Genomic DNA, 26,883 nt, shown 5'->3' with positions numbered 1-26,883 from the left:
TTCTACACCTAAGGATAGTTACTAACTGCTCAGGTCTTAAAGGTCTTCATCTAAAAATATAAAATCAATTCTTTTACCAGGTTGAAAGGATCCATGGGCTATTGAGTATAAAATCTTAGCGTATAGCACATGCTCAGGCTTCTTACCAACACTCGCTGTAAATGAGGATCATAAAATGAGAGACAGCTGCAGGGCAGATGCTTAAGAGCCTGGCTATTACAAAAGCACATTGCGACTTTTACGTCAGTTATTTTTTACCTCTTGAAAGAGGAAAGGATAATTCTGGGATGTAACTCACGTAAGCCTGAGAGGTAATGATGGTATTTTCAATTAGGAATATTACCTACTCAGTTCCCGTGGGCGACGTTCTGAAATCTTTCATTGCATGAAACAATAATGCTTTGAGCAGGACATGACCTGACCTGAGATGTAAATGAATCCGTGTGGAAGTCTATCTCTTGTACGGGCCTTGATGGATCACTTCCTATGCCCTTGACCCAAACCCAAAGAGCATCTTCCCCCAAAGAAAAGCAAAAATAAGGATAGAACAATTCAGGCCAGTTTTTAACTGAAAATAGAAGTTCTCTCTTTGATTTTTAGCGCTGTATTATCCATATCTGGTATGCACACTATTGTATAGTTTTCTGGAATACAATATCTGGTCCTAAGATGAATAATCCAACTTGTTATTTTTTCTTGAGACTTCACTTTCTCTTTTCAAAACAAAGTCCCAAGAAGAGTGTCAGAAAAACATGAACCTAATGATTGTTCAGGTAAGCATGATGTTGGTGGCAGATACAGGATCTAGTCCTCAAATCCAAAGCTTTCAGATCCCAAAGTTGCTGCATTTAATTTCAAAATTGTTACTGTCCTGGTTCTGATTCCTTTAGTTTACATCATTTAACTTTTCTGTTCTCTAACTCCCTTGAAGTCACTTGAATTGAACTGAATCACTTAAATCACTCACACTCCCTTAAAGCTGTTTTTTCTTTATATCATCCCCACATAACCCACTTAGAAAAGCAATTAATGTGTCATTCTATGAGGCACCAGAGGAATGCAGAACACAGCGTTTTGAAGAACTTTGCCTGAACCTTCCTCCTTTAACACTGTACAGTGCTTCCTGAATTCCCGTCACCCAGAACTGGAGTTCATTGCCCAAGCCAAACTCATATTGAGTGTTTTTTTTTTTTTTTTTAATGATAAAACACATATACTGTTCTGCCTGGAGCTTTGAGACATGGTCTTATTAGGAATGCAATCTGTCAAGAAAAGCTAAGTGCATCCAAAGAGAACACCACTGTCTCTGTGTTATGTTACGATACTTTTATTAGCCAGTGACATTCCCGAGGCAGCACCTGCTGCGTGGCTTTGGGCGGCTGCCCAGAAATGAAAGGAAAAAGTGATGTGTGGTTTAAATCTGAGGGGTGTAGCCTCGCACTGCTGTGAGGACTATCAGGGCCTGAGCAGTTGGGAGGGTTGAGGGAATCTCAGTGCGTGGGCACTTGAGTTCTGAGTGGCTGTGAACGCCCAGGTCATTGTCAGTAACGTATGGGCAGGCAGGCGGGGGAAATAATTTCCTTTTCTGCTTGCTGGGTGCATATATCTGACATAACTCCATACTTTTCCTTCCTCATATTTCTGGGGAGATGGCCTTTACAAAGCTTGAAGGAAACCTTGTAGCTAGTGGCTTCAAGTATAGACTCTTATTTGTACAAACTGAATATCGATCCTTTGGAACTGGTGAAACTTTACATTGAGCAAAGATAGTTAAAAGAGAAAAAAATGTGTTTTATGTAACATTTACATGTATAGGCCTGTGTGTGTGTGTGTGTGTGTGTGATTCTTATTAACCAGGATAGTGTTGATTTTTTCCTCTAGAAATATTTTGATTTTAAAAAATCTTCCCTTTCATCAGGTTTTGTAATAGAGATTGTAGAATATACAGAAGCTAAAACCTCTTGAATTTATGGTTGTTTTTGACATGGCCAGATGGTCAAATTCCGTAACTTTAACTCTCTGTTCTCCTTAGACTCCTCCGTGGCCGGGTGGTAAGAGGAAAAGGGGAAAAGGGGAAAATAAAGTGACTAGAGAACCAATTCGATGACAATTGTGAACTGCTACTTTTTGACGATTAAACTTCAGAGAAATAGTACCTATTGGGGAAAATCACTGGCATCTATAAAAAGAGAAAACTACCAATCCAATCAGGCAGGGTTCTGTTTTCATTAAAGCGAGGCTTAATTCAAGAAAAACCACTGTTCAGAAATTGGACTCTAAGTCATTCTTTTATTTTTTTCTAACTAAATTGATGGTTGCAGCGCTGTTGCTTTCTGGCTAAAGCTTCAGGAAGCAGGCTTCTTGGCCTTTTCTCCATATATCTCATGACCTTAGAAAGTGATGACTTTATAGGATGTGACCACAGGGTTCAAACCACTGTGCAGTAAGTGCTGAGCTTCCCCAAGTCCCAGTGGGGTAGCAGAAAGCACCATCATTCAGAAAGAGGCACTGGGTTCCCATTGAATATCATTTCATAACATTGCTCCTCAGCCTCAAATGAAAGCTCACCTTGTTTTATATGTTACTGACTATGTTCCAGTCCCTAAACGGTTGTTTCTGCTTTTGTGTGTGTGTGTGTTAGGCATGGGCATGTTTGTGATTTTATGAAAGAATAGAGATTTGATGTCATCTGAACACACAAACCTCAGTCTATTTTGTTTTGCACAACTTACCCTCTCAATAGGTCAGGACTGAGGTTATGAAAAAAACAGGGTTTCATGTCATGAAGGTAGAATTCTGAGCGCAGTAAATGTTGTGTTTCATTTCTTCTGGGAATTCTTATCAATCTGATAGTCTTGTTTATGGAGCTAACTCAGAGTCTTAAAAGCCTCTGTATGCTTTACTGAAATGTGAAGTGCTTCTAAACTTTAAAATCAATTGCATCGATTCAATTATAGAACATGAATGAAGACTAATGGTTCTTATGTTCATTAACTTCTAATTTACATAATATAGAAGATGTTAATATTGTCCCAGAGTCTTTTTGAAAACCATTATAGTTGAGCTAGAGAAAATGGGACTTCCGTTATCATTTGCAATAGATTGATATTCCAAAGATTAAAACATATGATCTTCAGTTCAAATTCCATGATTTTCCCCTCTTTTCTATTGTCTAAGAAAATTCATGAACTCTAGGTTGAATTGGTGTAGCCTCCTTATCATCTGTTCAGTTGTTTTTGGAAACAACATGAGTTTTTCTCTTGAGTTTTATCAAAATTTTTTTTTAATAGGCATCAATTTTGGATTTTCCTGAACTGCAGAACAGTCAAACAGCCAAAATCAGGATTTAAGATAAAGGAAACCATGATATATTTCCAATTTGAATTGCGTTCAAATAAATCTTAAATATTACTGTATTTTTCCCTGTGAATTAATATGAATAGTTTCACTGTTTCATCTTTTGTCTTTTATTGATTAGTAGTGATGATAGTACTGTTATACATATTTAGAATTAATGCTGTTTGGGGCACATCTGAACCTCATGGAAAGATTGCAGCATTAGAAGAATCTGAAACTATTTCTTTCTCAAGTCCTAGGTGTGATTTTTCTAGTGTGCCTTGTTGCTGTTGTTTATTTGTTTTAGAAAACAACACAGACATTATTCTCATTCTCCAAGTCAGTCTTTATTTGGAAAGTGCTGCATGATTGCCTTATGATCATATTCCTCTTTTTCATTCAACATTTCCATTTTTAAACTATTGTGCAGTAGACCTGTGGTATTAATAGTATTGTTTTTTGAGTAGTATTTTGTTTATGGAATAGCTTAAGACATATTCAGAATGATTTCTAAATGAATTCGTATTGCAAGTAAAACTCTCCTACAGTTTCAGAGACTTTGAGCTGTTTAATCATTCTGAGTCTCAATTTTCACACCTAGACAATGACAACAACCAAAAAACAGCCTGACAACAGTATCTTTGCATCGTATGTTTTTCGGAGGGGAGTATGTAACGAAGCTAGGTCAATGACTGATACAGAGAAAATGCTTAATAGGTAATGGGATCTCACTTCTTGGTCTACTTACAGCCTACTTTTGCCTCATATTCTTTTTTTCCTACCCCAATCATTTTTCTTCACATGGAAGACAAGGGCTTTGTCTTATTTTCTATTTTGGTTTAATTCTGTGTGTCCTCCATAATTACTTAGGATTAAGTCTGGCTTCATTAGACAATTCTCTACTACTGGGAGTATAACACATATCGAGGCATAAAATAGGAAGCTAGAAATGAACCCATTTAAAAAATGAAGCTTGGGAGTGAAAAAGACATTTTCTCAAAGCCTTCAGTTTTTAAAAAAAAAACAACAACAAAAAAGTTCACTGTTTCTTTATGTGTCATGAATTATATTTGATTTTAGAGGGGTATTAGAGTTTTAAATATCCCATGATAAATAGAGTAACCTAGTTCTCTACTTGTCCAAAAACTGTCTCATCCATTATAGCATTAGTACACAGAAAGCTATATACTTTCATATTCTTAATGTTTACAAAATTCTTCTTTGCCAACTTGCACGCAGTTGCTTTGATAGATTATAATAAGGTTGCTTAAAAGCATTTGAGCTCATTACTTACAAACAGAAGGCTGCTGTCTGAAACTAAACCTTAATATTAAATAATAATAAAAAATACAGCTTGTGTTCACTCTGTTGCTGATATCCACGATCAGAGTCAAGCTGACAAAGGTGACACTTTCAGGTCTCCAGTCTAATCTGCTCGTAAGCCTCTCCAGATTGCAGACGTTTCTAGGGAGTAGAGAGGGTTCCCTAAGACCAAGGGAATGAAGGAAAAAGATTTAAAAAAGGATCAGGGGCTGGGACACATAGAATGGTATTTGAGACTTTAAGTTAGAAAAGAAGGGGAAGAAAACTCTAGAGAAGAGAGAAAGTTAAATGCCATAAATACATGTAGGACAGGTATTCATTATGGCTATAACTGAGCAAAGAGACGAGGAGGATTGTTGACCTATATGCTGGCAGATGGCAGTAGCCTGAGAAAGAGAAATCTTCCTATTGCTGTTGAAGCTACGTCCATGGCCTGTTCCTGTAACTGCTAGTTGCTGCTGCTGCTGTTGCTACTTCAACTAAGTCACTTTAGCCATATCCAACTCCGCAATCCCGTGGACTGCGGCTTGCCAGGCTCCTCTACCCATGGGATTCTCCAGGCCAGAATACTGGAATGGGTTGCCATCTACATTCCACTTATTAGGAGTTTATTTACTTTGGGACACTCAGGTAAGCTCTTTTTCTGTGTTTTATTACTTAAACTTTTGAGTAAGACTTTGAGATAGGCATTCCCTGGTAGTTTCCCTGGTAGCTCGGCTGGTAAAGAATCCACCTGTAATGTAGGAGACTCCAGTTTGATTCCTGGGTTGGGAAGATGCAAGGGAAAGGCTACCCGCTCCAGTATTCTGGCCTGGAGAATTCCGTAGACTGTATAGTTCATGGGGTCACAAAGAGTTGGACACAACTGAGCGAGTTTCACTTTCACATTTTGAGATAGGCATTCACATCCCAGTTTTATTGATGCAGAGGTAGAGGCTTAGAGAATAGGGTCATTGTCCAGGACAATGTAATTACGCGGTTATTCCCACATAGGCTGCTTTGAACCTCAGAAACAGATGTTCTAAAATGAGAGAGAGAGAACACAAAATTCATCATGAATGTATCTAAATTAATTTTTATTAGTGGCTGTCTTTTACTTTAGCTCACAAAATTCCTGAAAATTTAATAGTCATTACTCATAAGCTTATATGAGCTGATGCCAGCACACCACTGGTCATCGTCTGAGTCAGTAACACTTCCTGAGAAGGTGAAACCTTAGGTAAGTTTTAACAGGTAAGAAGGAATCCACTGCCAAGTGGCCTTGGGGGTAGAAAAGCAGATAATCATATGAAGGCCTGGTGATCATGTAATTATGAAGGGAGTATGATGTGTGAATAGAAATTTAAGTAGTTCTCTGCTTGAGATGGCATTCTCAGAAAGCAAGTGCCATGATAGGAAAGATTCTGCAAATTACATTAAGGGGCTTGGAATTTATCCTACATGCCACGGGGGACTGCTGAAGGATTTAAAGTCAGTGAGTGAATTATTCATATTTATGGCTGAGGCATGATCTTCCGGCCAATCCTTATAGAATGAACTTGGGAAGGAACAAGGCTGGAGACACGTAAACCCGTGAGGAGCCTGTGGCTGTGGTTCAGGGATGTGCTGATATAAGCTTATTCCAGAGACTGGCATGGAAGAAGAGCTGACAGATTCCAGAAATGTTTAGGAGGTAAAATCAGCAGATCTGGTGATGGATTACAAGTGGGCAGAGGTGATGGAGAGGGAAATCAGTGATGGCTTCCAGGTTTCTAGCTCAGCTTATGCACTTGGAGACCATGGCCAAGAAATGGAGGCAAGGAGTAAGATAATGTTTCAGGGGTGTGCAGATTAACTCAAGGTCGATGAGTGGAATATTATTGTGGGGCATCTATGTGAAACTATCTGACAGGTCCAGCTAAAGATAAAATCTAGAGGATCACTGATATCAGGTGGTAGTTACAACCTCAGTAGTGGATGAACTCTAGAGGGAACAGTGTGGAATGCTAAAGAAAGTGGACTGAAAACAGAACCTGAGGATCCATCAGCATCTGAACGGTTGACAGACAAATAAGACCCACTTCTGTAAACAGAAGGACTGAGCAGAGAGAAGGGAAGCAAATAGGAGAACATGAAGCTTGCAGCCCAGGAAAAAAAGACCTTTAAAAAGCAAGGATTGAGAAAAAATGTCAATGAAGTGAAATGAAATGCAGTTGCCATTTTGAATTTTTTTTTTGCCTAAAATTAAAATATGGTGTTTTTCTCTCACTACAAGGTATGTTAAAGATATCATCTTAATTAGTGTTCTTACTTTTAGAAAAATTCAGTGCACAGAGTGTGAACTTATTGGAAGAATGATACAAATATGTAAATATTATTTTTTCATTGCAATTATCATTTATTTTAAAAAATATATCTCCTTGGAAGGAACTCAGATGAACCAACTAGTGTCATGCTTACTCTGAATATTTTCATTCCACTTCTCAAAATTAATAGCAGTTAGCCTTTCCATTTTTGTTATGATTTTATGACTATTCTGAGTGTGTGGGTATATGTACACATATACAAATTAAAATATGCTTCATTAGGAGGAAGTGCATTCTACCAGGTATCGAATCTTTCAGTGACTATATACTATTCAGCATGTGACTATAGTATAATGTGTATAATCGATACCCATTACTGAACATTTTACTATCATTATTTTTATCTATTTTAAGAATTGCTACAAAAAATTTTTGTACTTAAAACTTTTATACATAATTTGCATTTTGCCCTTTTGGAACACATTCCAAATGTAAAATTAGCTGAATTAATGAATATGAACACTTAAGGATTTTGACACATTTTATCAGCATGTTTTCCAAAAATGTATGCCTGACTAGATTTCCGTCAGCTCTCTAAAAGATGCTTATTTTCCAAGACTTCAGCAGTGTGGCATGTCTCTCCAATTTCATCTGTATTTGAAAGCAGTTTTCCTACTCCACTTAAAAAAAATTGCTGTACTCCTGAAACTACCACAACATTGTAAATCAACTCTACTCTAATAAAAATATAAATAAATAATACAGTTTTCATAGGTCTGTCACCTTCGATTAAAGACAGATTTTAAAGTCAAACGTTTTTACCTCATGTTATAAACTAGATGCACAACCAGAATGAACCGGGGCAGCAGGTGACAGCTTTTTTGACCAGTCAGATTATCACAGCTTCCTACGAGCAGCCTCTGTTATTGCCCAGCTGTGCCTTGCTTCTGCTTCTGTACTTGTATTCAAACTGCTGTACACACCCATTGCTTGGACAACTTTCTTCTCTCTCTTCTCTTTGTCCAACACTGTAACTCTTTTCCAGTTATTTCCAAAAGCTGTGGTGCCTATCACATGATATACAGTTGAACATTCAGTTACATGCTGCCCTGGATGGTATATCCACTTCTCTTCCTTGGGTGACAAGATCTGGAGGGTGAAGACAATGTCATTTATTCTGCTCCACTTGTCGTTCATGAACTGGTCCTTACATGGGACTGGACAGACGCTCGGGAAATACAGAGGGAAATAGCACAGAATCACCACCCTACTGGCTTTATGCCAACTAGCTAATTGCGTATTTTAGCAAAGAAAAATAGAAGTTAGCTGAAAATTTTACAAACATTTTATATCTGGTTGCGTATCGTTTTTGATTGAATTTCTTGAGAATGAATTTAGAAAGGGGAGTTGTGTGTGTGTATGTGTTTTATGTTGTAGGGGGTGGGTAGTGTATAGGTAGGAAAAAAATCTAGATGACCTATTTTACCTATTTATGAAAACTAATTAAAGAAATACTGAATTGCTGCAAAAAGAAAAAAAAAGGTGGTATGAGAAAGATTGATCTAGAACTTAGGTCTACTGACTTTTTGATCAATACTAGTTTTACACCACCAGAATCCACCTCTAAAATTTATGTATTTTCAATTATATTTCTTCTTGTATAATATACTCAGAAGATGTTTATAATAGCTATAATTTAGTCTTAAACTTGAAATATAAACATTTCTGTCATCTTAAGTGATTGAGCCAGAGAGAAATAGGGGACTTCGCAAGTTTTCCGTTTTTCATTATTTCTTCCAAAGCAAATAACTTCTCTATCTAAATATCCATCTTGTTTTTTCTTCATATGTTTTCTTTTTCATAATCACTTTCATTCAAAAATGTCATTCCTACTTAAATATCTAGGCAATATGACTTTGGGTTATTATTTAACTCGTTATTTATTTATTTATTTTACAATATATTGCATTTGCTGTAGGAGTCTCTCTAGTGCATCTTGGACTCCCCCGGTGGCTCAGTGGTAAAGAATCCGCCTACAGTGCAGGAGATGCAGGTTCGATCCCTGGGTCGGGAAAAATCCTCTGGAGAAGGAAACGGCAACCCACTCCAGTATTCTTGCCTGGGAAATCCCATGGACGAGGAGACTGGTGGGGAGTCTATGGGTGTCAAAAGAATAGGGCACGACTTAGCAACTAAACAATAGCTATAGGATATCTTTGTAAAATTAAACCATAAGCATCAGAAAATCTACTTATAAAGGAATGCACATAGCTTAATATGTGTATGTGAATGTTTCTGTTCATATCCGTAACCACTTATCAGCATGTTATAGAATTTAAAAAGATGTTTTAATGATGTTATATAATTATTGGTGATTGGTGATATTACTCTTTGGTATACAGGTTATAATTTTACAGGCTTGGGTACCTTTGTTTAATGTTAGCCCATCTGTATTTTCATATTTTGTGCCTGTATATATGGATATGTGTTTGTAAAAGCATCTTTATTCACACAGACACACACACAGACATGAATTTGTAAATATATTTGATATATATGATGTGACTGAGACAAATACTTGGGGGGGGGATTCGACCCTTTTAGTTACCATCAAGTGATAGAATCTGATAGTTTTCAAAACAACATTAAGACATTTTTTACTTCTAAGTTTGGCAGGCAGAGGTATCTCTTTGTAAGTTTAATTTCATCAGCAAGTGGACCTCCTGGGGAGTTGCAACAGATGTATTCAGCTCTGTGGCTGGTGTTTCTCATCCTTCTGGGGTACTTTTCCAGCCCTCTGCTCTCTGAGCTCATGAACACATCCCCATGGGTACCCTGGCAGCGATTAGTGGGGTCCACATAACTGAGTCAAATCTGGATGTCAGTGTTCTTCAGTCTGACCTCCAACCCCAGTGCTCTCGGTGGAGAAACACACAGCCTCCGTCTTCTCCACCTGCCTCCCTGGATACCGTTTCCATAATGAAGGGGCCCTTGTAATAGCAAGGACTCCTATTTCAAGCTGGGTTCTCTTTCTTTCTTTATATCCCCAGGATGTAATTATCTCATGATAACCACCTTTGTGTCTAATGACTTAATTAGGTAATCACATAAGTGCTGTAAATGATGTTTTTGTGTGATGAAAATGTGTAGTGTGTAGCAAGTCATCAAAGTTTCTTAGTGTTGGATAGGAAAGCGTACATACCTAGTCTAAGAGTTTAATTTCTTCTCCCCCTTCTTTCTTTTCTGGAGGGGAGAGGAGATGGAAAAGAGAGGGGAATTCTTTATACTAAACAGCTAGGGGAGGGGTAAAATGGCATTTTCTTTTTTTGTTTTTAGCTCTAACACTTGTTAATCTACCCTACACACCTACATGCAGAGCTTACCGTATAATTGCTGTTTTTTTTTGCAAAATAAGACCCATTAGCCAGAAAGCTGCAACAGCTGTTTGAAGGCTGCATTTTCTTTTACTTTTTTTTTTCCTTTACTGTATTTAGGTGTGCTGTGTGTTTCACAGGTAAAAACTGGCGTTTCTGGAACCATAACATTTTAGTTTTGTTCTGATGCTCAGAGGTACACACAGGTGAAAGTGACTCAAGATGTTATTTTGCCAAAGGTCATTAAGCAATCTGAAATGACTTTGTCTGCAAGTGTATCATGACTTTTACTGAAAAGGTAGACCCATTATTGCCTTGTCTCCCTCGATCGGTTTATGTGTGAGGGGCTTTGTTGGGAACTTTCACAAATGATGCTTTTAAAATAGTTCTCTGCCACAGTGTGTTAATCCAAAAACAAAATTAAGAAAGGAAAATATTGTACGTTGAAAAAAACTGTCTTTACATTTTCTAATTCTCTGCTCATTTCTGTTTGTATGTAAATCTTAAGTAGTTGTTTCCATTCGTTAGGTAAATGAACACTACAAAAAACTTTTGTAGGACTTAACTAGTCCTACAAAAAATTTGAATATTTATATAGTATTTTAACCTATCTCTGCTAATATTTTGTATTTTTCCCATTTGACTTTTTGCCTTTTCCTGAAAGCTTTCTGGAATCTGAGAGTCTAAAATATTATTTCCTTACTCTAAAATTCTATAACATTGTCTCTACCATTGATTTGTCTATTTACCTCAGGCTGTTCACTCATTCATGTACTTGTTCATTTTCACTTAATAGACTTTTATAAAACACCTACTACATTTATGGCTCCAGGACTTCTTTTGTTGTGTTGAATTTTGTTGCTGTTGTTGTTGTCAAAAATGTCATTTTCTTTACTTATTCTATCATGCAGTAAGATTCTAAACTTCTTAAAGGTCAAGCCCTTATGCATCACGAACAAGCAATAATTAATAGCAATAATTAATAATTTTCAATTTTTTTGGAAAATTTGATTTTCCCGAAGACCAAATATCAAATGGACATATTTCCATTTATTCTTGATGTTACTACAAATAACGTTTCAGGCTGAATGTTTGTACACTCTCTCTATCTTGCTTCTGGAAGAAGTGTAACAGCCAACCCAAATGAAATGTGGCAGAGCATACAGCTCTGGGACAAAGGTGTGTGGCTCAAGCCCAAAAGTTTCCAGAGAAGCGCTTATTTCTTAGAACATGAAGGGATGAGGATGAGATAGACAGGAATTTACAGATTGGAGGACAAGAGTGATGGACACTTTCACATGCCAACCTAACCAAAATAGCGATGTCTACCACAAAATGGTAGAACATCGTCAAATACGCTAACAAAACTTTTTAGGTTCATTTCTATTGTGTCATATTTAAAAAAGGCTCATGATCAGTGAAAAGTTCCCTAGCTTCAGTTTCTAAACCTGGGGTGAGTCTCAGAACCTCCTAGGAAACTTGTTAAGCACTTGAGTGCACCACGAATCCAGAAGCGCAACTCTAATTGTTGGTGTGCTTGGATGGATAATCGTGACTGGGAAGTCCATGGGATGGCAAAGAGTCAGACACGACTGGGCAACTGAACAGCAACAACAGAACTGGGAAAAACTCTAGAGACAATACAAATGTAGAGCTTTTGAAAAGGTGCTGAGTATGGCCTTATGTCTGAAAAGTCTAAAATGTTGGGACCTTTCTAGAGATCTGGTTTATCCTCAAAAGAGGCATTTTGTAGATATGGAAGCGAAAGAGGGCAGAGGAACTCTGACTCTGAACAATGCATTCAGAGGAGGGAGTGTTTTCAGGTAGTAGACAGACAAAAGCGCCCGCTTGAAGCCCCTAGTAATCCTTGCTTGTGATCTAGTCTGATCCACATTATTATGTAATCCCCAGGCCACAATGCCCTGGACTATGGGAACAGAGAATTCATCCTTTTAACCACAAATGCCTATAAGGCTGAAGCGGAAGAGACAGAATACTTTTTGATAGTGAAGGATTTAATCCAAATTTTCTAAAAAACAAAGCAAGACTTTTGATAGAAAGGAGTCAAGTCTCTATATGGTAATGAACTAACTCACCATTTTGACTTGCCTTAGTGAGCACGCCCTTGTCTGCCTTAGGAGTGCTAGAAAGAACATTAGCACAACAGCATCATCGACCTCATAGGTGATACTCCTTCAGGTCACTTAAAGAAATAGCTTTTACTGATTTTTGAGAGTTGGCTCAGTGCAATCTAACAGGTAATTTTGAGGAAGAAAATGTATATATATTCAGCCTAGCTTTCATGCAAAAGGTGATAGATATTAGATTATAAATCCTCAAAAATATTTTCAGAATTCACATGAATTGATTTAAAAAAAAATCCTAAAATGAGAACAGAAAAATAAGAAGGTGAGGAGTCAGAGAATGTTCTTGTGCAGAGACTGGACATCTAATAAGAGCTAAATTCCTAATCAGTTCAGTTCAGTTCAGTTGCTCAGTCGAGTATGACACTTTGCGACCCCATGGACAGCAACACGCCAGACTTCCCTGTCCATCGCCAACTCCCGTAGCTTGCTCACACTCATGTCCCTCAAGTAGGTTATGCCATCCAATCATCTCATCCTGTTTTCCCCTTCTCCTCCTGACTTCAATCTTTCCCAGCATCAGGGGTTTTTTTAAGGAGTCATTTCTTCACATTAGGTGGCCAAAGTATTGGAGTTTCAGCTTCAGCTGAAACTGAATCAGTTTCAATGAATCTTCAGGACTGATTTCCTTTAGGATGGACTGATTTGATCTCATTTAAGTCCAAGGGACTCTCAGGGATCTTCTCCAACACCACAGTTCAAAAACATCAATTCTTCTCTCAGCTTTCTTCATGGTCCAACTCTCATATCTATACATGATCACTGGAGAAACCATAGCTTTGAATAGCTGGACCTGTGACAGGAAACTAATGTCTCTGCTTTTTAATATACTGTCTAGGTGGGTCATAGCTTTTCTTCCAAGGAGTAAGTGTCTTTTAATTTCATGGCTGCAGTCACTATCTGCAGTGATTTTGGAACCCAAGAAAATAAAGTCAGTCACTGTTCTACTGTTTCCCCATCTATTTGTCATGAAGTGATGGGACCAGATGCCATGATCTTTGTTTTCTGAATGTTGAGCTTTAAGCCAACTTTTTCACTCTCCTCTTTCACTTTCATCAAGAGGCTTTTGAGTTCCTCTTCACTTTCTGCCATAAGGGTGGTGTCATCTGCATATCTGAGGTTATTGATATTTCTCCCAGCACTCTTGATTCCAGCCTGTGCTTCATTCAGCCAAACATTTCGTATGATATACTTCACATATAAGTTAAATAAGCAAGGTGAAAATATACAGCCTTGATGTACTCCTTTCCCATTTTGGAACCAGTCCATTGTTCCATATCCAGTTCTAACTGTTGCTTCTTGAACTGCATACAGATTTCTAAGGAGGCAGCTTAAGGTGGTCTGGTGTTTCCATCTCTTGTAGAATTTTTCAGTTTGTTGTGATCCACACAGTTAATGGCTTTGGAGTAGCCAAAGAAGCAGAAGTAGATGTTTTTCTGGAATTCTTTTGCTTTTTTGATGATCCAGTGGATATTGGCAATTTGTTCCTCTGCCTTTTCTAAATCCATCTTGAATATCTGGAATTTCTCAGTTCACATACTGTTGCAGCCTGGCTTGGAGAATTTTGAGCATTACTTTGCTAGTGTGTGAGATGAGTGCAATTGTGTGTTTGAACATTCCTTGACATTGCCTTTCTTTGGGATTGGAATGAAAACTAACCTTTTCCAGTCCTGTGACCACTGCTGAATTTTCCAAGTTTGCTGGTTTAAAGAGTGCAGCATCATCTTTTAGGATTTGAAACCACTCATCTGGAAGTTCATCACCTCCACTAGCTTTATTCATATTGATATTTCCTAAGGCCCACTTGACTTCACATTCCAAGATATCTGGCTCTAGATGAGTGATCACACCATTGTGGTTATCTGGGTCACTAAGATCCTTTTTGTATAGTTCTTCTGTGTATTCTTGCCTCCTCTTCTTAATATCTTCTGCTTCTGTTAGGGCCATACTGTTTCTCTTCTTAATTGAGCCCATCTTTGCATGAAATGTTCCCTTGGTATTTCTAATTTTCTTAAAGAGCTCTCTAGTCTTTCCCATTCTATTGTTTTCCTCCATTTCTTTGTTTTGATTGCTTAGGAGGCTTTCTTATCTCTCCTTGCTATCCTTTGTGAGAGAATGTGCCCATGTCCTTCCACTCCACCATGTAGTGAATACAAGTCCTGGGAGCCACTGGGCTTGCTGGCATAAGCCCTTTTGAAGGAGGTTGCCATTAAGGCCATTACCTCTACTCTAGGTTGACCTCAGGCCAAACTACAGGGAAGGAACACAGTCCACCCATCAACAGAAAACTGGATTAAAGGTTTACTGAGCATGACCCTGCCCATCAGAACAAGACCCAGATTCCCCCACAGCCAGTCCTTCCCATCAGGAAACTTCCACAAAACTCTTATCGTTATCCATCACAGGGTAGAGAGACTGAAAACCACAGTCACAGAAAACTAACCAAACTTATCACATGGATCACAGCTTTGTCTATTTCAGTGGAACTATGAGCCATGCCATGTAGGGCCATCCAAGATGGACGGGTGGGTCATAGTGGAGAGTTCTGACAAAACATGGTCCACTGGAGAAGGAAATGGCAAACCTTCAGTATTCTTGCCTTGAGAACCCCTTGTACAGTATTAAAAGGCAAAAGATATGACACTGAAAGGTGAACTCCCCAGGTCAGTAGGTACCCAATATGCTACTGAAGAAGAGTGAAGAAATAGCTCCAGAAAGAATGAAGAGAATGAGCCAAAGTTAAAACAACACCCAGTTGTGGATGTGACTGGTGATGGAAGTAAAGTCTGATGTTGTAACGAACACTATTGCATAGGAACATGGATTGTTAGGTCCATGAATCAAGATACATTGAATGTAGTCAAGCAAGAAATGGCAAGAATGAGCATCAACATTTTAGGAATCAGTGAACTAAAATGGACCAGAATGGGTGAATTTAATTCAGATGACCATTACCATTACCTCTTGCCCCTCTAAGTGGGCAAGAATCACTTAGAAGAAAGTGATTTGTTTCCCTCAGAATCAACAATAGAGTCTGAAATGCAGTTCTGGGGTGCAATCTTGAAAACAACAGAACAATTTCTATTCAACTGCAAGGCAAACCATTCAGTATCAAAGTAGTCCTAACCTATGCTCCAACTACTAATGCCAAGAAAGCTGAAGTTGAATAGTTCTATGAAGACCTAAAAGACCTTATAGAACTGGCACCAAAAAAAGACGTCCATTTCATCATCAGATCAGATCAGATCAGATCAGTCACTCAGTCGTGACAGACTATCTGTGACCCCATGAATCGCAGCACGCCAGGCCTCCCTGTCCATCACCAACTCCTAGAGTTCAATCAGACTCACGTCCATCAAGTCAGTGATGCCATCCAGCCATCTCATCCTCTGTCATCCCCTTCTCCTCCTGCCCCCAATCCCTCCCAGCATCAGAGTCTTTTCCAATGAGTCAACTCTTCACATGAGGTGGCCAAAGTACTGGAGTTTCAGCTTTAGCATCATTCCTTCCAAAGAAATCCCAGGGCTGATATCCTTCAGAATGGACTGGTTGGATTTCGTTGCAGTCCAGGGGACTCTCAAGAGTCTTCTCCAACACCACAGTTCAAAAGCATCAATTCTTCGGTGCTCAGCCTTCTTCACAGTCCAACTCTCACATCCATACATGACCACAGGAAAAACCATAGCCTTGACTAGCTGGACCTTTGTTGGCAAAATAATGTCTCTGCTTTTGAATATGCTATCTAGGTTGGCCATAATTTTCCTTCTAAGGAGTAAGCGTCTTTTAATTTCATGGCTGCAGTCACCATCTGCAGTGATTTTGGAGCCCAGAAAAATAAAGTTTGACACAGTTTCCACTGTTTCCCCATCTATTTCCCATGAACTGATGGGACCGGATGCCATGATCTTTGTTTTCTGAATGTTGAGCTTTAAGCCAACTTTTTCACTCTCCACTTTCACTTTCATCAAGAGGATTTTTAGTTGCTCTTCACTTTCTGCCATAAGGGTGGTGTCCTCTGCATAGCTGAGGTTATTGATATTTCTCCCGGCAATCTTGATTCCAGCTTGTGTTTCTTCCAGTCCAGCATTTCTCATGATGTACTCTGCATATAAGTTAAGTGAACAGGGTGACAATATACAGCCTTGACAAACTCCTTTTCCTATTTGGAACCAGTCTGTTGTTCCATGTCCAGTTCTAACTGTTGCTTCCTGACCTGCATACAAATTTCTCAAGAGGCAGATCAGGTGTTCTGGTATTCCCATCTCTTTCAGAATTTTCCGCAGTTTATTGTGATCCACACAGTCAAAGGCTTTGGCATAGTCAATAAAGCAGAAATAGATGTTTTTCTGGAACTCTCTTGCTTTTTCCATGATCCAGCAGATGTTGACAATTTGATCTCAGGTTTCTCTGCCTTTTCTAAATCCAGCTTGAACATCAGGAAGTTCACGGTTCACATATTGCTGAAGCCTGGCTTGGAGAATTTTGAGCATTACTTTACTAGCGTGTGAGATGAGAGCAACTGTGCGGTAGTTTGAGCATTCTTTGGCATTGCCTTTCTTTGGTTTTGGAATGAAAACTGACCTTTTCCAGTCCTGTGGCCACCGCTGAGTTTTCCAAATTTGCTGGCATATTAAGTGCAGCACTTTCACAGCATCATGGAGCCAAAGATGGAGAAGCTCTATACAGTCAGCAAAAATAAGACTGGGAGCTAACTGTTGCTCAGGTCATGAACTCCTTATTTGCAAAATCAGACTTAAATTGAAAAAAGTAGGGAATACCCCTAGACCATTCAGATATGACCTAAATCAAATCAATTTACGATTATACAGAGGAGATGGCAAATAGATTCAAGGGATTAGATCTGATAGATAGAGTGCATGAAGAACTATGGATGGACATTCATAACATTGTACAGGAGGCTGTGATCAAAACCATCCCCAAGAAGAAGATACGGAAAAAGGCAAAAAGGTTGGCTGAGGAAGCCTTACAAATAGCTTAGAAAAGACGAGAAATGAAAGGCAAAGGAGAAAATGAAATGCCTAATAAATGCTTAGAAATTTATATAGGATAAAAATAATTGATAGAAAGGTTTCAATTAAGGTAACTAAAGAGTTCAAATCCTAAAAGATGATGCTCTGAAAGTGCTGCACTTAATATACCAGCAAATTTGGAAAACTCAGCAGTGGCCACAGGACTGGAAAAGATCAGTTTTCATTCCAAAACCAAAGAAAGGCAATGCCAAAGAATGCTCAAACTACTGCACAATGGCACTCATCTCACACACTAGTAAAGTAATGCTCAAAATTCTCCAAGCCGGGCTTCAGCAATATGTGAACCATGAACTTCCAGATGTTCAAGCTGGTTTTAGAAAAGACAGAGAAACCAGAGATCAAATTGCCAACATCCGCTGGATCATGGAAAAAGCAAGAGAGTTCCAGAAAAACATCTATTTCTGCTTTATTGACTATGCCAAAGCCTTTGACTGTGTGGATCACAATAAACTGTGGAAAATTCTGAAAGAGATTGAAATACCAGACCACCTGACCTGCCTCTTGAGAAATTTGTATGCAGGTCAGGAAGCAACAGTTAGAACTGGACATGGAACAACAGACTGGTTCCAAATAGAAAAAGGAGTTTGTCAAGGCTGTATATTGTCACCCTGTTTATTTAACTTCTATGCAGAGTACATCATGAGAAATGCTGGACTGGAAGAAACACAAGCTGGAATCAAGATTGCCAGGAGAAATATCACTAACCTCAGCTATGCAGAGGACACTACCCTTATGGCAGAAAGTGAAGAGGAACTCAAAAGCCTCTTGATGAAAGTGAAAGTGGAGAGTGAAAAAGTTGGCTTAAAGCTCAACATTCAGAAAACAAAGATCATGGCATCCGGTCCCATCAGTTCATGGGAAATAGATGGGGAAACAGTGGAAACAGTGTCAGACTTTATTTTTCTAGGCTCCAAAATCACTGCAGATGGTGACTGCAGCCATGAAATTAAAAGACGCTTACTCCTTGGAAGGAAAGTTATGACCAACCTAGATAGCATATTGAAAAGCAGAGACATTACTTTGCCATCAAAAGTCCATCTAGTCAAGGCTATGGTTTTTCCAGTGGTCATGTATGGATGTGAGAGTTGGACTGTGAAGAAAGCTGAGTGCTGAAGAATTGATGCTTTTGAACTGTGGTGTTGGAGAAGGCTCTTGAGAGTCCCTTGGACTGCAAGGAGATCCAACCAGTCCAATCTGAAGGAGATCAGCCCTGGGATTTCTTTGGAAGGAATGATGCTAAAGCTGAAACTCCAGTACTTTGGCCACCTCATGTGAAGAGTTGACTCATTGGAAAAGACTCTGATGCTGGGAGGGATTGGGGGCAGGAGGAGAAGAGGACGACAGAGGATGAGATGGCTGGATGGCATCACCGACTTGATGGATGTGAGTTTGGGTGAACTCTGGGAGTTGGTGATGGACAGGGAGGCCTGGCGTGCTGCGATTCATGGGGTCACAAAGAGTCGGACAGGACTGAGTGACTGATCTGAATCTGATCTGACACTTGCCCCCTGAGATGGCCCACACTCTGTCTGTGGAGTGGGCTTCTCTCTGTATCTGAATAAATCCACTTCTTACCTATCACTTTGTCTCTCACTGAATTCTTTCTGTGAAGAGACATCAAGAACCCGAACTTCATTAGGTGCTGAAACAAGGTACTGTGGGTTTTGGCTGGGTTTGATTCTCAGCCATATGGGTTCAAGTCCCAAGCAGGTTTTGGCTGAGTTTGAGTCCCAAGCAGGATTTTGGCTAGGTTCAAGTCCCAGCCACGTGGGTTCAAGTACCAATCTGTGGTAAACAGTTTCACCTTGGTTGCAGGGAGGTCAAACCAGTCAATCCTAAAATAAATCAACTCTGATAGTCATTGGATGGACTGATGCTGAAGCTGAAGCTCCAATACTTTGGCCAGCTGATGTGAAGGAGCAACTCATTGGAAAAGACCCTGATTCTGGGAAAGATTGAGGGAAGGTGGATAAGAGGGTGACAGAGGATGAGATGGCTGGATGGTGTCATTGACTCAATGGACATGAGTTTGAGCAAGCTCCGAGAGACAGTGAAGGACAGGGAAGCCTGGGGTGCTGCAGTCAATGGCATCATAAAGAGTTCAAAAAACTTGAACAAAGTTTGAATAAAACTCGAAAATAAGCTCCATGTTAATTAGCACCTAGAACAGATACATTATCTTATTCAGCTCTTATATCCTAAGCACAGTACTTGAAGCAGAAAAGTAAAAGTATAAAGGGGTGCAGGAGGGCAGCCTGGAGAAATGGGAGGAGCCAATGGTGGAAGTTCCAAGTGTCCAAATCCACTTCAATCTTTGTATCATCTAGAAAGCAGATGACCTTGAACATTGTTACTGTGAGCCACCTGAAAATCGTAGTAGCTCAGAGTTCAATATTCCTATTCACTGTAAGAAAATGAAGAATATGAGATTAAATTCATGTCAATCCATATTTTTTGTTTGTATGGAGACAGCTATAAGCTAATTCTAACAGGAAATTTTACATATATATATATATATATATATATATATATATGTATGAGTGTATATATTAAAAAAAAATTTTTTTTTGCCTAACTCGGATCTCTTGTGCTATAATTGACACTCATACCCATGATTTCCATCCTCAAAACAGAATAAAAGCAGCTGGTTGCAATTTGCAGCACTAAGATGTTAACAGACCTTGTGGCATAATTGGAGACCATTATTAAGCTGTCCTTCAGACTTCACATTCTCAGGCTAAATAATTTCTGTTCTTTAACCTTCCTTATTACTCTCATTCTTTAATCTGTGAACCAGTCTCATGGCTCTCTGAAGATGTCTGCACAAGATGTGACACAAGGCAGACCAGGAATGAAGCTATCTCCATGTGCACTCCATGAGTCAAGTCCCATTTCAGCCAGGACAGGAAGGCAGACCCAACCACAGGCCTAGAAGGATAAAAGGAAGGGAGAGCTGACTTTGGGACCGGAGGGAACCCATGAGTGTCTAACTCAGGGGGACCCAATCAGAGTGGTTTAAAATCAGAAGGAACCAATCAGAGTGGTCTTAGTTTAGAGGGAACCAATTAGAATGGCTTCAAGTTCAGAGAGAACAAGAGTGGGCTCAAGGTCAGAATCATGAATGCTAAGAAAGCCTGTCATCTGAGCATGACCAGTCTCAACAGCAAACCAGAAATCTCAAAATGTAGGCAAATGTCAGACAGCAGTCAGTATCACTTGTTCAGGGCTCAGGGGCGAAACCTAGAAACCTCAGCATTGGAGAATATGGATATCCAGACAGGTGACCTAACCAAACATGATTAACAAAAGGCTACAAAACAAGAGAAACAGGAAATGCTTATCCTGAGCCAAGGCTGTGCTTCCTGGAGGGAAATCTCCCTGCTTCCTGTCCAGGAGGCAATTGTTGAAGATTACTCACTCTGTCCCTCCATCCCCCAACATAAGAAAGTTTGCCCAAGTGACAGGAGATAAAAGTATGAAGAGTAATGCTCAATAGCTTTTTGAAAAGTCTGCAAATCTATTAGCAATTACTTTTGAGCAGTATTTTAAGAACTATCTATTGTGTATCTACCATGCACCAAATGTTAAATCATTATTTCCATTCTGGACTATTCCCCCAAATTAAGTCCTCTGTTCGTTTTTGTGATGGTAGTAATTTGTTGGTACTTTCTGGACAGAACATGGAGGAAGTTAGAGGGAAATATATATATATATATATATATATATATATATATATATATATATGTCTTGTGTAACAACAACAACAGGTTTTCATTTATTCTGCAAATATTGCTGATTACTTATTATAGTCTATTAGTAGATAAAGCTTCATATGTGAACTCTAGGAGTTTACAATGGGAAAAGAAGATTGGAATTAAAATAAACTGGTGAAATTTTGCAAAGCACAGAAGAATAAAATATAATTCTTAAATAAAAGTTAATGAATCTTCAACTTTTTTATGGGCTAAATATACACATGGAGATTTTACATAGCTGGCACTGGGAATGTTTTTAAAAACTCTTTTGCTTTATATAACACTTCACAACTTTAAAAGTTCTTTTACATTATTTATCAGATAAAATAAATAAGTTTTGTAAGAGATAAGTAGATCTGGGCTTTCATGTGCAAGTATAGCCTTCTGTCTACTTGCATTTTTTTTTTTTAACTGCAAGTTACTAAGCTATTTCTCAGATTATTCCCCAGTTTACATATAATCTTTATGTAGTTGTGACAGTTAAATCAGGAAGTTTTTGAACCTAATTTTTCTAATTTTAAAGGTGGTAAATGAAATACTTAACTAAAGTTATTATAGGATAAAGCATGGTTGTTTATCACATCTTTCTTTTACAACACTCATGATACTATTATGTTATCTAAATAAAGGTATCAAAAATAGCACAGATGAAGAAGAAGATTAGAAATAGTAAGAAAGGTAACAGAAATAAAAATAAAAGCACAAGATGTGAATAACAGGCAACATGACTTAAAATTTAACTATGCTAATTAGAAGACCAGACCCAGAAACTTTTGGTTTAGTTCCACCTGAATTTGGAATCTTTTCAAATAAATATTCAATGGTGTATTAATAATATAAAGCTTTAAATTGTCAGAGGTAGTCATTCTTCCTAGGGAAAAATAAAATATAGAGTTGTAGTGTCTGCATCTTATTTGATCTGGGGAAGTACAGAAATAACTGATGCCAAGAGAAAATTTCCTATTTTGCTTTGAGTGACAGAATCAGATATCAACATTGTCATACAAACAGTCAGGTCTGGGATTAATTCCTTAACCAAGATGAACAGACACAAAAGACTTTTCAGAAAAGCTATGCTTTACTGTTCTCCCTGTGGTGCTGGTCTTTAAAACAAACAAACCACCAAAAAGGAGGGGAAAGGCTTTTCAAACAGACGAAAACTAAACCAATAAAAGCCTACAATTATTCATTTTAAAAAGGAAATGGACAAGCTATTCAGGAACAATACCTGCCTACTCTATGGATTATATTTTCTTTAGGCCATATTTTTTTGTGGGATAATTCCCTTGCTTAAAAGCAAGCAATTCAAACCTATTAAAAATCATTGTTTTATATAATAGACTAGTGTCTTTTATGAATTGATAATGTAACAATTGGTGCATATTAACAACATAAGCTGTTCCAGTGTCAAAATGCAAAGTTATAAATTATGTGAATAGAATTTAATGTATCAACTGAGAAAAAAATACTTCTCCAGACACTGTCTCAGCCCTCAACCTCAGCCCCAACTTGGCACAAGGTACTTGCTGTTTTGAAGAAGTTCATTCTTTACTAAATTATTCTTAATTTTTAAATTGTTTTGTGCTTGTTCATGAATTCAGTTGTGTGGATATCCTTTCTCCTTACTAATGTTTTGTTTTTTAGTCATTAAGTCGTGTCTGACTGTTTTGCAACCCCATGGACCATCACACCAGTCTCCTCTGTCCATGGGATTCTGGAGGCAAGAATACTAGTGTGGGTTGCCATTCCTTCTCCAGGGGATCTTCCCAATTCAAGGAACAAACTTGCATCTCCTGTATTCACAGGGGGATTCTTTACCACTGAGCCACCAGGGAAGGCCAAGAAATATATGTAAACACGAATAAATATGTATATTTACACACTCACAAATCTTTGTATCATCAGGTCAGTTCAGTTCAGTTCAGTCCCTCAGCCGTGTCCGACTCTTTGCGACCCCATGAATCGCAGCACACCAGGCCTCCCTGTCCATCACCAACTCCTGGACTTCACTCAAACTCACATCCATCGAATTGGTGATGCCATCCAGCCATCTCATCCTCTGTCGTCCCCTTCTCCTCCTGCCCCCAATCCCTCCCAGCATCAGGGTCTTTTCCAATGAGTCAACTCTTCGCATGAGGTGGCCAAAGTACTGGAGTTTCGGCTTTAGCATCATTCCTTCCCAAGAACACCCAGGGCTGATCTCCTTTAGAGTGGACTGGTTGGATCTCCTTGCAGTCCAAGGGACTCTCAAGAGTCTTCTCCAACACCACAGTTCAAAAGCATCAATTCTTCGGCGCTCAGCTTTCTTCAAAGTCCAATTCTCACATCCACACCATAGGATGATATAATGAAAAGGTGCCTGTCTTGATTAATATCCTTTCAGAGAAAGCCAGCAACCTTCATAGTTGGTACTCTAATCTAATAATTTAATGTGAAATCTATTTCCAAGCTCTCTCCATGTCTCTCCTTAAAAAAAAAAAAAAAAAAGTTAAATGATCAATCAAGTGAATGTATACTTGATGTTTTAAACCCTGTCACAAATCTTCAAGACTTCAATGAGTTGCAAAATGAGAGGGCAAAAAGAAAGAAGACTGAACATACGGCAGTGACTAAATTATGACCTGAAAACTAGACATGTTTAAGCTTTCAGAGAGACACCCTGTCTCAAACTATAAAGGTTAAGATATTTTTAAGAAAGACCAATTAATAAATAGAATCTTTGATGTAGGATGATTAGATAGAATTTTAAGGCTATATTTTGTGATAATTTGTCACTGGTGTTTTATTTATTAGACTCTCAAAGAGGCCACAGTCTATAATTAAAAGAAATAATTTTGGAGTAAAAATTATCAGGGCTCAAATCCTAGCAGCATCACCTTAGTAGCTATGTGAGTTGAGCCAATTACTTAACTTCTAGGTGCCTCACTTTCTTCATACGTTAAATGCAGATAATTATAGTACCTATCATTATAAGCTTGTGAAGAGTAAATAAATCTGTATGTGTGAAGTGCTTCAAAATGTGCCTATCACCTGCTGAGGCTGCTAAGTCGCTTCAGTCGTGGCCTACTCTGTGCGACCCCACAGACGGCAGCCCACTAGGCTCCTCTGTCCCTGGGATTCTCCAGGCAAGAATACTGGAGTGTGTTGCCATTTCCTTCTCCAATAGTGTTGCATAAATATTTGCTGTTGTTATTAAAATATATAAGCCTAACTATATAAATGCTGAAATATATTTCTAAATATTGGTTCAAAGTTTTAACTTTTATTTGAGACAGGTAAAAATATAAAACATAAAAACTAGGGGAAAAAAAAAACAGAAAGGATACAGGATAAAAGTTAATGGAAACAGTATTTATTAATTATATTAAATGATGTATGATTATTACAGTTACATGGGCTTCCCTGGTGGCTCAGCCAGTAAAGAATCCTCCTGCAATGCGGGAGGCCTGGGTTCCATCCCTGGGTTGGGAAGATCCCCTGGAGAAGGGAAAGGCTACCCACTCCAGTATTCTGGCCTGGAGAATTCCATGAACTGTATAGTCCACGGGGTCTCAAAGAGTCGGACACGACTGAGACACTTTTACTTTTACTTTCACTTTTATTACATTTACACGGAAAGGATACTGTTTTTATGAAGCAATAAAGATGGTGGAGGGCTTCCCAGGTGGGGCTACTGGTAAAGACTCTGCGGGCCAATGCAGGGGGTATGATAGATGTGGGTTCGATCCTTGGGGTGGGAAGATCCACTAGAAGAGGGAATGGCAACCCACCCCAGTATTCTTGCCTGGAGAATCCCGTGGACAGAGGAGCCTGTTGAGCTATAGTCTATGAGGTCACAAAAAGTCAGACACAACTGAAACGACAACATGCATGCACAAAAATCTTGGAATACTCTGGAGGCAGTCAGGCAGCTCATACCTGTGAACGATTTGAAATAAGATAACCATATTTGTAACCTCGGCCCAGCTTTCCTGTGCCAGGTGTCAGCAATTCCTTTTCCAGGAATCTAACTGTATCTTCTGGACCTTTGAAAATACCCATGTTTCCAGATCTCAGTGACTGTGTTAACAGATAATTAAGTAATATCTGTGCCAAGGTGTTGTGGTTTGGGACCATAATTGTGTCATTCTGTATAATGTGACTAGACAGAACACATACAGGTGCATGATGAGAAACGAGGGGTCTACTCAATCCATCATCAACTGGGATAACCACTTCCCCCACCAGGACTGCTCTCAGTGTCATCCCGTCCTGTCTTCATAAAACTCAGTGACTCTCAGGAAGCTTGTTTCAGCCACTGTGTTTGCGAATATGCTTCAGGGTTCATTTAGAGTGGTCAGTGTGTCAAGAAGAGTCATGAACTGGATGACTTTTTTACTACACATAGAGAAATTCTTGGATTTTATATTATTGTAATTTTTTATAAATCAAGTAGAAGCTCATTTATTAGTAACATTTCATTGTCACTACGCTTACCACAATGCAAAGAGTATTACAGATTCCTATAGGAATAAGGTAATCGGTACATATTGTTGGCTTGTTGTTCCAGTAACAAATTCCTAAATCACAGTGACTGAACAACCAAAATGCAGATTTATCACCGATGTCACGATCAAACATGTTCCAGATTCACTGTCCCCTGTAGGTCCCTGCTCCAAGCCATGACTCAGAGACCTGATGGTTTCCATTTTGCAATTCTACCTCTATTAAGTTCTTGGCTTCAAACTATATGGTTGGAGAAGTTACACCAGCTTTTACTTGCCTCAAAATACAATGGCATCACTTTGACATTCCATTTATAAAAGTTAGTTGCATTTCACCTGAGCGTAATGCAGAAGATTGCACACATGTTTTGATGATCTCTAAGAGTTTCTGCCATATTCTCTATATTGACATTAAAATCAAGTTCCTTTATAAAGCATAGGAAACCGTTTGAGATTAAGCCCCCGTGATTACTTTCTGATTCAACTTTTGATTGTCCTCAGTTCATACTATGCTACAGACACAGGGAACCATCATATGTTCTTAATACTGTGATGCATGCTGCTTTGAGTGTCCTCATTTTCTGTAATCAGGGGTACCTTGTGTACTCCATTGCAAAACAGGTATAAATTGGGAAGCAAAAGTTGGTGCCCAGGTTGGTACAAGTGCTGATATAATAATATTTATTATAATATATAATTACATTTATTTATATATGAATATATTTAAATAATTATAATTATATAATTCAGTTCAGTTGCTCAGTCATGTCTGACTCTTTGCAACCCCATCAACTGCAGCACTTCAGAACTCCCTGTCCATTACCAACTCCCGGAGTCTACCCAAACCCATATCCATCAAGTCGGTGATGCCATCCAACCATCTCATCCTCTGTTGTCCCCTTCTCCTCCTGCCCTCAATCTTTCCCAGCATCAGGGTCTATTCCAATGAGTCAGCTCTTCTCATCAGGTGGCCAAAGTATTGGAGTTTCAGCATCAGTACCTCCAATGAACACCCAGGACTGATCTCCTTTAGGATGGACTGGTTGGATCTCCTTGCAGTCCAAGGGACTCTCAAGAGTCTTCTCCAATACCACAGTTCAAAAGCATCAATTCTTCAGCGCTCAGCCTTCT

General features: G+C 38.8%; 1 long non-coding RNA gene across 1 annotated transcript in view; it reads right to left on the bottom strand.

The window, feature by feature from the left end:
• The window catches only part of LOC129620696 (uncharacterized), a 57,051-nt gene that overhangs the window by 5,748 nt on the left and 24,420 nt on the right, over positions 1-26,883 (bottom strand). The window contains exon 3 of the long non-coding RNA XR_008698674.1: positions 7,767-8,093. This is a non-coding gene — a long non-coding RNA (uncharacterized LOC129620696). The remainder of the gene's footprint in view (positions 1-7,766; positions 8,094-26,883) is intronic.

This window comes from Bubalus kerabau, chromosome 10 (assembly GCF_029407905.1).
Source record: "Bubalus kerabau isolate K-KA32 ecotype Philippines breed swamp buffalo chromosome 10, PCC_UOA_SB_1v2, whole genome shotgun sequence".
NCBI classification, from domain to species: domain Eukaryota; kingdom Metazoa; phylum Chordata; class Mammalia; order Artiodactyla; family Bovidae; genus Bubalus; species Bubalus kerabau.
This window is presented reverse-complemented; position numbering and strand designations above follow the sequence as displayed.